The 13801-nt window shown below is 42.7% G+C and overlaps 1 long non-coding RNA gene and 1 pseudogene across 1 annotated transcript in view; both read right to left on the minus strand.

Annotated features, from left to right (window-relative positions):
• LOC145653770 (uncharacterized) overlaps positions 1-13801 on the minus strand; it is a 31429-nt gene that overhangs the window by 13894 nt on the left and 3734 nt on the right. The window contains exon 2 of the long non-coding RNA XR_014119970.1: positions 6658-6776. This is a non-coding gene — a long non-coding RNA (uncharacterized LOC145653770). The remainder of the gene's footprint in view (positions 1-6657; positions 6777-13801) is intronic.
• On the minus strand, positions 4849-6537 carry LOC118240698 (N-acetyllactosaminide beta-1,3-N-acetylglucosaminyltransferase 3 pseudogene; annotated as a pseudogene).

Raw genomic sequence — 13801 nt, forward strand, 5'->3', positions numbered from 1 at the left:
TCTCAGAGATTACTATTCCCACATAGCATATTCTTTAGAATAATGAATTAAGTTATATTTATATATCACCTTTCAAGGAACCCAAGGTCACTTTACAATTAGCACACAGCTTTTCTTCCAATCACGTGCCAAGGGGAAGCAGCAGCCAACTGCATACAGCAAACTCAGCCGGAAACCTGTCTACAAATAAGATTTACACAAGCAGCGGTATGAACTAAACAGCTATGACAGCCAAACACAAAAAAGGCTAGGAATACAATCGCCACAGGGAGTGAAAACACGATCGAGGCATGCAACAATGACCAGCGACGAAACTGAACAAACACGGGGTGTGTGTACATACTTAAAACAAGACACAGGTGACACAAATGGAAGGCTGGGAAAGTTAAACGAGCGGCGGAACAACAAGGAGGCAAAGCGTAGCCTACCCACATTTTATTTGTTTTATTTGTACGAACAAACAAACAAATAAATAAATATAGTATATTCGGACGATTTGCCAAGACAAATAGTCTGTTTACCTTGCACTGTGCAGGTCTGAGAACGGCACTGCGGCGCGCCCTCTAGGTCAGCTGCGTATGGAGTTTATCGCCGTGAGTGTAGATACCACATTCTGTGTATTTACCTCACAAAACCTGCATATTGTGTCTGATTATATTGTTTCTTCATATTAGGTAAGAGATTTCATTGATTTCAGAGACATTATACTTCACTTTACTTTTGAGCTCTGAGTTATGTACCAAACCACGTTGTGATGTATGCTAACTAGGGGGGGGAACTAGCCAGCTATTCAGTCTACATTAGGTTCAGTGTTGCTATAGACTTTCGTAAATGTGTTTTATGAATGATTTTCACTGTTGTTGCATTGTGCATGTGCTGTAAGCTTAGATTGTAATGTCCTGCATAACGTTTTTTAGTGCAGCTAGTTTTAAGTAAACTAATGGTGCTTGCTTGCGCACGTTTAGTGAATTTGCCTGTGTATGTGGTAAGTGCACCGCACGTGCGTACTCAGTTTGATCATATTAACTCGCATCCAGTGTGGACACCACATTCAGTGTATTTACCCCACAAAACCTGCATGTTGTGTCTGAGCATATTGTTTCCTCATATTAGCCTGTATCGAGTGAGAAGGAGTAACCAAGAGGGGGCGCGTGGAAATCCGTCACGAACTGAGCATTACTGGACACCATTATCGTGTCATTCTGAGACCATTACGCCATGGCAGTGTCGTTCTGCTAACCAGTGGCATCACAGTAAGATTTATTTCCGCACGGGAAACTAACCCTATATTCGGGACTCTCGTATATAGTTGTGCACAACAATAATAGAACCCGAGCTGTTTGATCTATACACATTTTAAATGTTGTACTAAGCTCTTGAATAATATTTACCCAAATTGAAACTGCACTGCTGTCTTTGGTGTGCGTGTGTCAGAACCCAGGACATGCCGAGATAATAGGTAGTTATCCTAGACCCTGTAGATTAATTTTTACCAGCAGCTCTATTCCTATATTTCACCAGCACGTTAGCTATGCATATTAATATACAGACTCAGGTTTGTCCATTAGAGAAAGCCGGTTATGTATTTTAGGTGTGAAGAATGAATTGAGAAGTATGTGGAAGTATGAAGCATCAGAAGTATGGTCAGGAATAGAAAATGTGAAAATCAACAAAACTTTTGCTTAAGAACACTGACATGAATAAGGAATGGTATCCAAACATTCTCCAAGAGCAACTTCTCCCAACGATCCAGGAGCGATTTCGTGATGAACAGTGCTTTATCCAGCATGACGGAGCACTATGTCACAAGGCAAAAGTGATAACCAAGTGGCTCAGTGAACAAAACATTGAAATGTTGGGTCCATGGCCAGGAAACTCCCCACTGGTGTGTGTGGTAGTGCCACACAATGCCTACGTATGGGAGTGAAGTTGTGATTTATACAGTTGTATCTATCTGAGGGTACAAGAGTAGCTATTGCATAACAGATGTCAGTCAACTATTTACGATTTGACTGAGAAACTGCCCGTGTCTAGATGTTGTAGTGTCAAGGGTTCTGTAACACCTGCTGGAAGGGAGGAGTTGAGTGAGGTCATGTCCAGGGTGTGAGGGATCTGGAATGATTTTCCCAGCACGGTACCTGGTTTTTGAGGAATACATGGCCTGGAAGGAAGGAGGGGAACACAGATGGACTTTCCAGTTCAGTTCTGTTCTGTTTATTATAACCAACGAGGACATTTGATTTGCAGCCAGGCATACTAAATCTACAAACATAAAAACCTCTAACCGCTAACCTATGGTACTGGCTAGGGTGTGTTCTATGAGTAAATGACAAAGCACTTCTGTAAGTCACTCGAGATAAGAGCGCCTGCTAAAGGCCAAAAATATAAATATAAATGGCAGTTATTTTGTTAGCCACCTTAATAAAATTATTGAGATGTTTCTTATTGCGGACAATCATAGAATAAGTATAAGAGAATAATAATATAAATGACAATAGATAACATTTAATATTCTGCTTTTCCCTACCTGTCAGGAAGCTTGTGATCCACTGACAGATAGCAGGAGCCACAGTGAGCTTGGAGACATTGGGGGAGAGGATATTTGGAATAATGGTGTTGAATGCCCAGCTGAAGTCCACATACAGGATCCTTGCTCATGTCCTTGGGTAGTCTTGTAGGGTGTAGTGTAGCCCCATGTTGACTGTCATCCACTTGTTTGTCTTTTTAAGCAAACGGCAGGGGGTCCAAAACGTGTCCTACAAAGTTGTTCAGGTGGGCCAACACCAGTTGTGTAAAGGACTTTGTGACCATAGACATCAGAGTGACAGGCCTGTAGTCATTCTGTCCTGTAGAGCCCGGTCAGGTGGATCAGTTGGTCGGTGTCCCTTCCTGTCTTGGACACAGCTTAATGTTGCCCATGTGCAGATCTCTGTTCATATGATTCTTGATCAGGCATGTCCTGTCATGGAGCAGTATCCTATGTGAAGGAGGTTGGAGGCCAATATAAAGGCCACACGGAGAAGTCAGCCAGCTATCAGAAATGGAGAAAGGTGTGCTGAAGGTACCTGACAAGTACAACAAGCTGTCCATAACTGAGGCCTTGGAGAAGGCCAAGCAAAGATTAAAAGCTCTGGCTGCCCACATGTAGAGATACACATGAGAAGTAGAACCCAGGGGAATAAACAGGATGTTCTCCCATGAGCCATCCAAAGTGTACTCTCAGTGACAGGATAACAGCTTGAGAACAGATGCACCAAAGCTGGAGACTGAACAATACTGGAAAAGCATATGGGAGAAGGAGGCATCACACAACAACAACGCCCAGTGGACAGAGAACTGAGACATTCATTTTCCTCAGCAGATGCAGATAAATTGGTCCACGCTTTTATCTCAACAAGACTAGACTGCTGTGATGGTCTTCTAATTGGATCCTTGAAAACGTAATCAAAGTCCAACTTGTACATAATGCAGCAGCCAGAGTTCTTGCAAGTACTAGAATGTTACAGAACAATCCCGTCCTTTAAGCTCTGCATGGCTCCCAGTTAAAATTTGAATGTACTATAAAAAAAACTCTTGTTGATGTATAAAGCACTAAATGGTTTGTTATAACAGTATCTGAGTGAACTCATTGTATGCGATAAGCCACCTCGGCTACTGTGTTCCCAGAATGTAGGATCTCTCTTACTTCCTAGAATACAGCCATGCGAAAAGCCTTCCCCTAAAATCCTCTCACTTCTGGAACAGCTTTCCAGCTTTAATTCAGGATTCAGACAAACTCCTAATTTTTAAATCCAGGCTAAAGTCTTATTTACTCAAGATATTGGTTAGCTTCCTGTGTATCAGTGTGCAGAGCCTGGGGCCCTCTGTCGTAGAGTTTTCTGGTAATGAGGTGTTGATGTTGTCGTCCAGTTATGTCATGTGTTCATTCGGGTTTGTGACGATGATGTGGGTGGACTGTGATGTCTCAGAGAGCCTCAGGACTGTGGTCACCCTCTGGTTCCTCAGGACTGTGGTCACCCTCTGGTCTCAAGTCTGTGGTCACCCTCTGGTGCCTCAGGACTGTGGTCACCCTTTGGTGCCTCAGGACTGTGGTCACCCTCTGGTGCCTCAGGACTGTGGTCACCCTCTGGTGCCTCAGGACTGTGGTCACCCTCTGGTGCCTCAGGACTGTGGTCACCCTCTGGTGCCTCAGGACTGTGGTCACCCTCTGGTGCCTCAGGACTGTGGTCACCCTCTGGTGCCTCAGGACTGTGGTCACCCTCACGACTGTGATCAATCTCAGGCCCTCTGGGGGACCCTACGCACACACCTTTGCCCATGTTACTAGCATGGCCTGGACCTCAGGGAACATTGTTATTAATATGTACACAGATCATTCACCACCTGTCCACTGAATACGTTCTTGTCTGGACTGTGAAATGAGTTACCTGAGTAAGAAACTTAAAATCCTTATCTGGTAGAATTTAAAGAATGTCAAAAATATTTTGTATAATATTTTGTATAATATTTTTAGCATTAGTTCTACTTATTTATTTTATTAATAATTGTATTGGTGTTTTTATTGGTGTTATTTTCACACAAGATAGATAACCTCTTAGGGGTTGGGGGCAGGCCATTTTGCTTCTGGTACATTTCACAAAACTATTTCACTGAAATCAAGGTGAATAAAACCATAGTAATGTGTAAAATGGTGCAGAATCTTTCTGCTAATACAGGGGTTAAGAAGAGATGAGAACCCCACACAGCTGTGTCAGAATACAGATTCATTTGAGCTGTATTAGATGGACCTAAATCTTTGGTCTGTTGCCTGGCAGAGTTCTCTTTCTCTAAGGTGGAGTTACTTTATAGTCATGTCTTTGCACATTCTAAATCATCCCGGTGAATTTCATGCCACATGAGAAAATCTGGTAAGGGAGGAACCGGTGGACCAGGAGTATCTCTCGGTAGTAGCAGGGGTCGAATGAGTCCACCTTCTGAGAGGGAATATACAGAGCAGTAGTCCTCACACCAATGTGTGACTCAGGTTTGAGACCAGCCTTTTCCAGACACATGTCTATGTAAACATCATCGATGGGCATCAGGGTGATGGACTGGGACATATTGTGGATAGTCCTGGCAGTGAACCGTGAGAGCAAAAATCCACATCCACCACAATAAGGAGGATAGCGGTCTGACTCATGCACTTGGACTCTCTTTCAAATGGGACCCAAATAAAAGGCCAAGCTTCCAACAAAGAGGTGTTTGTTTCCATCCCTGTCGCCCTGCCCTTTCAGATACTCCACCATGTTATCTGTGTTGGTGAAAATGTCATCATCTCTGTTGAGCAGGAAGTGTGCATTGGGACACCATCTCTCCAGCCACTCCATGAACAGGACCTGCTTCAGGGTGAGGTTGTAGAAGGAATCCGTGAAGTCCCACAGTAGAATGTCTTGGTGTTCACGGTTCTCCAGTCACAGGACTTTGTTCAGCCTCATCTTCTCGTAGCCGTCTCCACTGGTCCCAGACAAGAACACCGTGCGAATCTGTTTGCCATTCTGCATCCTCTCTGCTGCCCACGTTTTACGCAGGACCTCCCGTCGCTCGTAGTTGGCCGGAGAGCTTTTGATGAGCAGCAGAAGAAACACGTGTGCAGAATTCTGTGGACCACCACGCTTATTGGGAACGTTCAGCAGCATTGGGAAATAACGGCAATGGCGGTAAAACAGGAAGTCTTGGATGTGAAGTGGCAGGTTGGAAAATCCTGTGACCTTGGAAGCAGAAAAATTGTTTGAATGTGGGAGCTGAACTCGAGAGGTTCTGGAGTCGGATGTTCAGATTTACGATTCAGTTCTCTTGTGTTTTAAATATGTTTCTTTACAAAAGTTTGTAGTATTATAAGCAAACTCAACATCAAAGTGCCCACGCAGAGTAGAATAGCTAGCTCCAACTTTTGATTCCTTCTCTGGCAAGCTGAATAAAGTGCAAAAGATCTTTAAAGTCACAGTTAAAAGTGATGATTCAACACCAGACAAGATTTAAGTGAATCTTCAGTAGACTTCATCATCCTTTAAGTCAGTGAACATAGTTACTATGCTGTATACCACTGCACAATAAAACAAATTCTGCAGGAATTTACCCCTCTAGCAAAACAGACGAGCAAGGGAGTGTGTAGAACCTCGGACACGGTAACGACCGTGAAATCTCCACATCTCTTATAGGTCTCATGGACATGGGACAGTATGATCAAATCCAATTATACATTTACAACTCAAGTGACTCAATGTAATTCCATTGACAAGACACAAGAATATTTCATTTAACTGCACACCACTCTGAACATGCCTGTTTTTGAATTTACACAGGCAAGTAGCAGGCTTTTCAATTATTTAATAAAATTATTATTAAGTGAGAGGAAGTGAGAAGACTTTGTAACAGGTATAAACAATTAACTTAAGCATGTAGAAATACATGTAGTAAGAGGAAGGCTGACGTTTGGTGAATTTACATGAACATCTGCAGTTTGACAAACCCTAACTGCACTTCCTTGATCAGATTCATACTGACAAATATAAAGTGACAATTATTGTTTACAGCATAAAACAAAAAACGTAACTGCCTGCTTGCATTTAATGAATCAAATGATAAAAACCACAAACCACAACAAAATGAAGTGATTACCGAATGATGTGTCGTCTCATGTCCACTGGATGAATATAACCTCTTCAGAGGTGTCATAAGTGTAGGTGACAGCCAGTCCTCCTTTCCGATTTGTATGAAGGCACCTTTATGAAGGCAACCTAGGGGGGGTGTGGAGAGAAATAGGAAATGGCGAAAGACAGTGACAACTTTTCTGAGTATAAATGTTTTTATTACTGTAACAGATGTCCACATCTCTGTCTGTAGCGACACCTCCACGTCCCTGTCTGTTGCGACACCTCCACACGTCTCTGTCTGTAGTGACACCTCCACACGTCCCTGTCTGTAGCGACACCTCCACACGTCCCTGTCTGTAGCGACACCTCCACACGTCCCTGTCTGTAGCGACACCTCCACACGTCCCTGTCTGTAGCGGCACCTCCACACGTCCCTGTCTGTAGCGACACCTCCACACGTCCCTGTCTGTAGCGGCACCTCCACACGTCCCTGTCTGTAGCGCCACCTCCACACGTCCCTGTCTGTAGCGGCACCTCCACACGTCCCTGTCTGTAGCGGCACCTCCACACGTCCCTGTCTGTAGCGGCACCTCCACACGTCCCTGTCTGTAGCGGCACCTCCACACGTCCCTGTCTGTAGCGGCACCTCCACACGTCCCTGTCTGTAGCGACACCTCCACGTCCCTGTCTGTAGCGACACCGCCACACGGCTGATTGTACCGACACCTCCACACGTCCCTGTCTGTACCGACACCTCCACACGTCCCTGTCTGTAGCGGCACCTCCACACGTCCCTGTCTGTAGCGGCACCTCCACACGTCCCTGTCTGTAGCGCCACCTCCACACGTCCCTGTCTGTAGCGACACCTCCACGTCCCTGTCTGTAGCGACACCGCCACACGGCTGATTGTACCGACACCTCCACGTCTCTGTCTGTACCGACACCTCCACACGTCCCTGTCTGTAGCGGCACCTCCACACGTCCCTGTCTGTAGCGGCACCTCCACACGTCCCTGTCTGTAGCGGCACCTCCACACGTCCCTGTCTGTAGCGACACCTCCACGTCCCTGTCTGTAGCGACACCGCCACACGGCTGATTGTACCGACACCTCCACGTCTCTGTCTGTACCGACACCTCCACACGTCCCTGTCTGTAGCGGCACCTCCACACGTCCCTGTCTGTAGCGGCACCTCCACACGTCCCTGTCTGTAGCGCCACCTCCACACGTCCCTGTCTGTAGCGCCACCTCCACACGTCCCTGTCTGTAGCGGCACCTCCACACGTCCCTGTCTGTAGCGCCACCTCCACACGTCCCTGTCTGTAGCGACACCTCCACGTCCCTGTCTGTAGCGACACCTCCACACGTCCCTGTCTGTAGCGACACCTCCACGTCCCTGTCTGTAGCGCCACCTCCACACGTCTCTGTCTGTAGCGCCACCTCCACACGTCCCTGTCTGTAGCGACAGCTCCACGTCCCTGTCTGTAGCGACAGCTCCACGTCCCTGTCTGTAGCGACAGCTCCACGTCCCTGTCTGTAGCGGCACCTCCACACGTCCCTGTCTGTAGCGCCACCTCCACACGTCCCTGTCTGTAGCGACACCTCCACGTCCCTGTCTGTAGCGCCACCTCCACACGTCCCTGTCTGTAGCGACAGCTCCACGTCCCTGTCTGTAGCGACAGCTCCACGTCCCTGTCTGTAGCGACAGCTCCACGTCCCTGTCTGTAGCGACACCTCCACACGTCCCTGTCTGTAGCGACACCTCCACGTCCCTGTCTGTAGCGCCACCTCCACACGTCCCTGTCTGTAGCGCCACCTCCACACGTCCCTGTCTGTAGCGCCACCTCCACGTCCCTGTCTGTAGCGACACCTCCACACGTCCCTGTCTGTAGCGACACCTCCACACGTCCCTGTCTGTAGCGACACCTCCACACGTCTCTGTCTGTAGCGCCACCTCCACACGTCCCTGTCTGTAGCGACAGCTCCACGTCCCTGTCTGTAGCGACACCGCCACACGGCTGATTGTACCGACACCTCCACGTCTCTGCTCACCCTGAGCCTGTTCATGTTCATCTCTGCCCTACAGTTTTGTTATAGCCAATGATCTGAAGTGTGGAGTTACATGAAGAAAGTGGCGCCTGTCCAGTACTTTCCCAAACACTCAGACTGTTTGACATAAACACACCATTATTTTCACTCACACAGACTGTTTGACATAAACACACCATTATTTTCACTCACACAGACTGTTTCAGACATACACACACCATTATTTTCACTCACACAGACTGTTTGACATAAACACACCATTATTTTCACTCACACAGACTGTTTCAGACATACACACACCATTATTTTCACTCACACAGACTGTTTGACATAAACACACCATTATTTTCACTCACACAGACTGTTTGACATAAACACACCATTATTTTCACTCACACAGACTGTTTGACATAAACACACCATTATTTTCACTCACACAGACTGTTTGACATAAACACACCATTATTTTCACTCACACAGACTGTTTGACATAAACACACCATTATTTTCACTCACACAGACTGTTTGACATAAACACACCATTATTTTCACTCACACAGACTGTTTCAGACATACACACACACCATTATTTTCACTCACACAGACTGTTTGACATAAACACACCATTATTTTCACTCACACAGACTGTTTGACATAAACACACCATTATTTTCACTCACACAGACTGTTTGACATACACACACCATTATTTTCACTCACACAGACTGTTTGACATAAACACACCATTATTTTCACTCACACAGACTGTTTGACATAAACACACCATTATTTTCACTCACACAGACTGTTTCAGACATAAACACACCATTATTTTCACTCACACAGACTGTTTGACAAACACACCATTATTTTCACTCACACAGACTGTTTGACATAAACACACCATTATTTTCACTCACACAGACTGTTTGACATAAACACACCATTATTTTCACTCACACAGACTGTTTGACATAAACACACCATTATTTTCACTCACACAGACTGTTTGACATAAACACACCATTATTTTCACTCACACAGACTGTTTGACATAAACACACCATTATTTTCACTCACACAGACTGTTTGACATAAACACACCATTATTTTCACTCACACAGACTGTTTGACATAAACACACCATTATTTTCACTCACACAGACTGTTTGACATAAACACACCATTATTTTCACTCACACAGACTGTTTCAGACATAAACACACCATTATTTTCACTCTCACAGACTGTTTGACATAAACACACCATTATTTTCACTCACACAGACTGTTTCAGACATAAACACACCATTATTTTCACTCACACAGACTGTTTGACATAAACACACCATTATTTTCACTCACACAGACTGTTTGACATAAACACACCATTATTTTCACTCACACAGACTGTTTGACATAAACACACCATTATTTTCACTCACACAGACTGTTTGACATAAACACACCATTATTTTCACTCACACAGACTGTTTGACATAAACACACCATTATTTTCACTCACACAGACTGTTTGACATAAACACACCATTATTTTCACTCACACAGACTGTTTGACATAAACACACCATTATTTTCACTCACACAGACTGTTTGACATAAACACACCATTATTTTCACTCACACAGACTGTTTGACATAAACACACCATTATTTTCACTCACACAGACTGTTTGACATAAACACACCATTATTTTCACTCACACAGACTGTTTGACATAAACACACCATTATTTTCACTCACACAGACTGTTTGACATACACACACCATTATTTTCACTCACACAGACTGTTTGACATACACACACCATTATTTTCACTCACACAGACTGTTTGACATAAACACACCATTATTTTCACTCACACAGACTGTTTCAGACATACACACACCATTATTTTCACTCACACAGACTGTTTGACATAAACACACCATTATTTTCACTCACACAGACTGTTTGACATAAACACACCATTATTTTCACTCACACAGACTGTTTGACATAAACACACCATTATTTTCACTCACACAGACTGTTTGACATAAACACACCATTATTTTCACTCACACAGACTGTTTGACATAAACACACCATTATTTTCACTCACACAGACTGTTTGACATAAACACACCATTATTTTCACTCACACAGACTGTTTCAGACATACACACACACCATTATTTTCACTCACACAGACTGTTTGACATAAACACACCATTATTTTCACTCACACAGACTGTTTGACATAAACACACCATTATTTTCACTCACACAGACTGTTTGACATAAACACACCATTATTTTCACTCACACAGACTGTTTGACATAAACACACCATTATTTTCACTCACACAGACTGTTTGACATAAACACACCATTATTTTCACTCACACAGACTGTTTGACATAAACACACCATTATTTTCACTCACACAGACTGTTTGACATAAACACACCATTATTTTCACTCACACAGACTGTTTCAGACATACACACACCATTATTTTCACTCACACAGACTGTTTGACATAAACACACCATTATTTTCACTCACACAGACTGTTTGACATAAACACACCATTATTTTCACTCACACAGACTGTTTGACATACACACACCATTATTTTCACTCACACAGACTGTTTGACATAAACACACCATTATTTTCACTCACACAGACTGTTTGACATAAACACACCATTATTTTCACTCACACAGACTGTTTCAGACATAAACACACCATTATTTTCACTCACACAGACTGTTTGACATACACACACCATTATTTTCACTCACACAGACTGTTTGACATAAACACACCATTATTTTCACTCACACAGACTGTTTGACATAAACACACCATTATTTTCACTCACACAGACTGTTTGACATAAACACACCATTATTTTCACTCACACAGACTGTTTGACATAAACACACCATTATTTTCACTCACACAGACTGTTTGACATAAACACACCATTATTTTCACTCACACAGACTGTTTGACATAAACACACCATTATTTTCACTCACACAGACTGTTTCAGACATACACACACCATTATTTTCACTCACACAGACTGTTTGACATAAACACACCATTATTTTCACTCACACAGACTGTTTCAGACATAAACACACCATTATTTTCACTCACACAGACTGTTTCAGACATAAACACACCATTATTTTCACTCACACAGACTGTTTGACATACACACACCATTATTTTCACTCACACAGACTGTTTGACATAAACACACCATTATTTTCACTCACAGACTGTTTGACATAAACACACCATTATTTTCACTCACACAGACTGACATAAACACACCATTATTTTCACTCACACAGACTGTTTCAGACATACACACACCATTATTTTCACTCACACAGACTGTTTGACATAAACACACCATTATTTTCACTCACACAGACTGTTTGACATAAACACACCATTATTTTCACTCACACAGACTTTGACATAAACACACCATTATTTTCACTCACACAGACTGTTTCAGACATACACACACACCATTATTTTCACTCACACAGACTGTTTGACATAAACACACCATTATTTTCACTCACACAGACTGTTTGACATAAACACACCATTATTTTCACTCACACAGACTGTTTGACATACACACACCATTATTTTCACTCACACAGACTGTTTGACATAAACACACCATTATTTTCACTCACACAGACTGTTTGACATAAACACACCATTATTTTCACTCACACAGATTGTTTCAGACATAAACACACCATTATTTTCACTCACACAGACTGTTTGACATAAACACACCATTATTTTCACTCACACAGACTGTTTGACATAAACACACCATTATTTTCACTCACACAGACTGTTTGACATAAACACACCATTATTTTCACTCACACAGACTGTTTGACATAAACACACCATTATTTTCACTCACACAGACTGTTTGACATAAACACACCATTATTTTCACTCACACAGACTGTTTGACATAAACACACCATTATTTTCACTCACACAGACTGTTTCAGACATAAACACACCATTATTTTCACTCTCACAGACTGTTTGACATAAACACACCATTATTTTCACTCACACAGACTGTTTCAGACATAAACACACCATTATTTTCACTCACACAGACTGTTTGACATAAACACACCATTATTTTCACTCACACAGACTGTTTGACATAAACACACCATTATTTTCACTCACACAGACTGTTTGACATAAACACACCATTATTTTCACTCACACAGACTGTTTGACATAAACACACCATTATTTTCACTCACACAGACTGTTTCAGACATAAACACACCATTATTTTCACTCACACAGACTGTTTGACATAAACACACCATTATTTTCACTCACACAGACTGTTTGACATAAACACACCATTATTTTCACTCACACAGACTGTTTGACAAACACACCATTATTTTCACTCACACAGACTGTTTGACATAAACACACCATTATTTTCACTCACACAGACTGTTTGACATAAACACACCATTATTTTCACTCACACAGACTGTTTCAGACATAAACACACCATTATTTTCACTCTCACAGACTGTTTGACATAAACACACCATTATTTTCACTCTCACAGACTGTTTCAGACATAAACACACCATTATTTTCACTCACACAGACTGTTTGACATAAACACACCATTATTTTCACTCACACAGACTGTTTGACAAACACACCATTATTTTCACTCACACAGACTGTTTGACATAAACACACCATTATTTTCACTCACACAGACTGTTTGACATAAACACACCATTATTTTCACTCACACAGACTGTTTCAGACATAAACACCATTATTTTCACTCACACAGACTGTTTGACATAAACACACCATTATTTTCACTCACACAGACTGTTTGACATAAACACACCATTATTTTCACTCACACAGACTGTTTGACATAAACACACCATTATTTTCACTCACACAGACTGTTTGACATAAACACACCATTATTTTCACTCACACAGACTGTTTGACATAAACACACCATTATTTTCACTCACACAGACTGTTTGACAT

Source organism: Electrophorus electricus, chromosome 25 (assembly GCF_041902795.1).
Source record: "Electrophorus electricus isolate QZ-2024a chromosome 25, ASM4190279v1, whole genome shotgun sequence".
Classification (NCBI taxonomy): Eukaryota; Metazoa; Chordata; class Actinopteri; order Gymnotiformes; family Gymnotidae; genus Electrophorus; species Electrophorus electricus.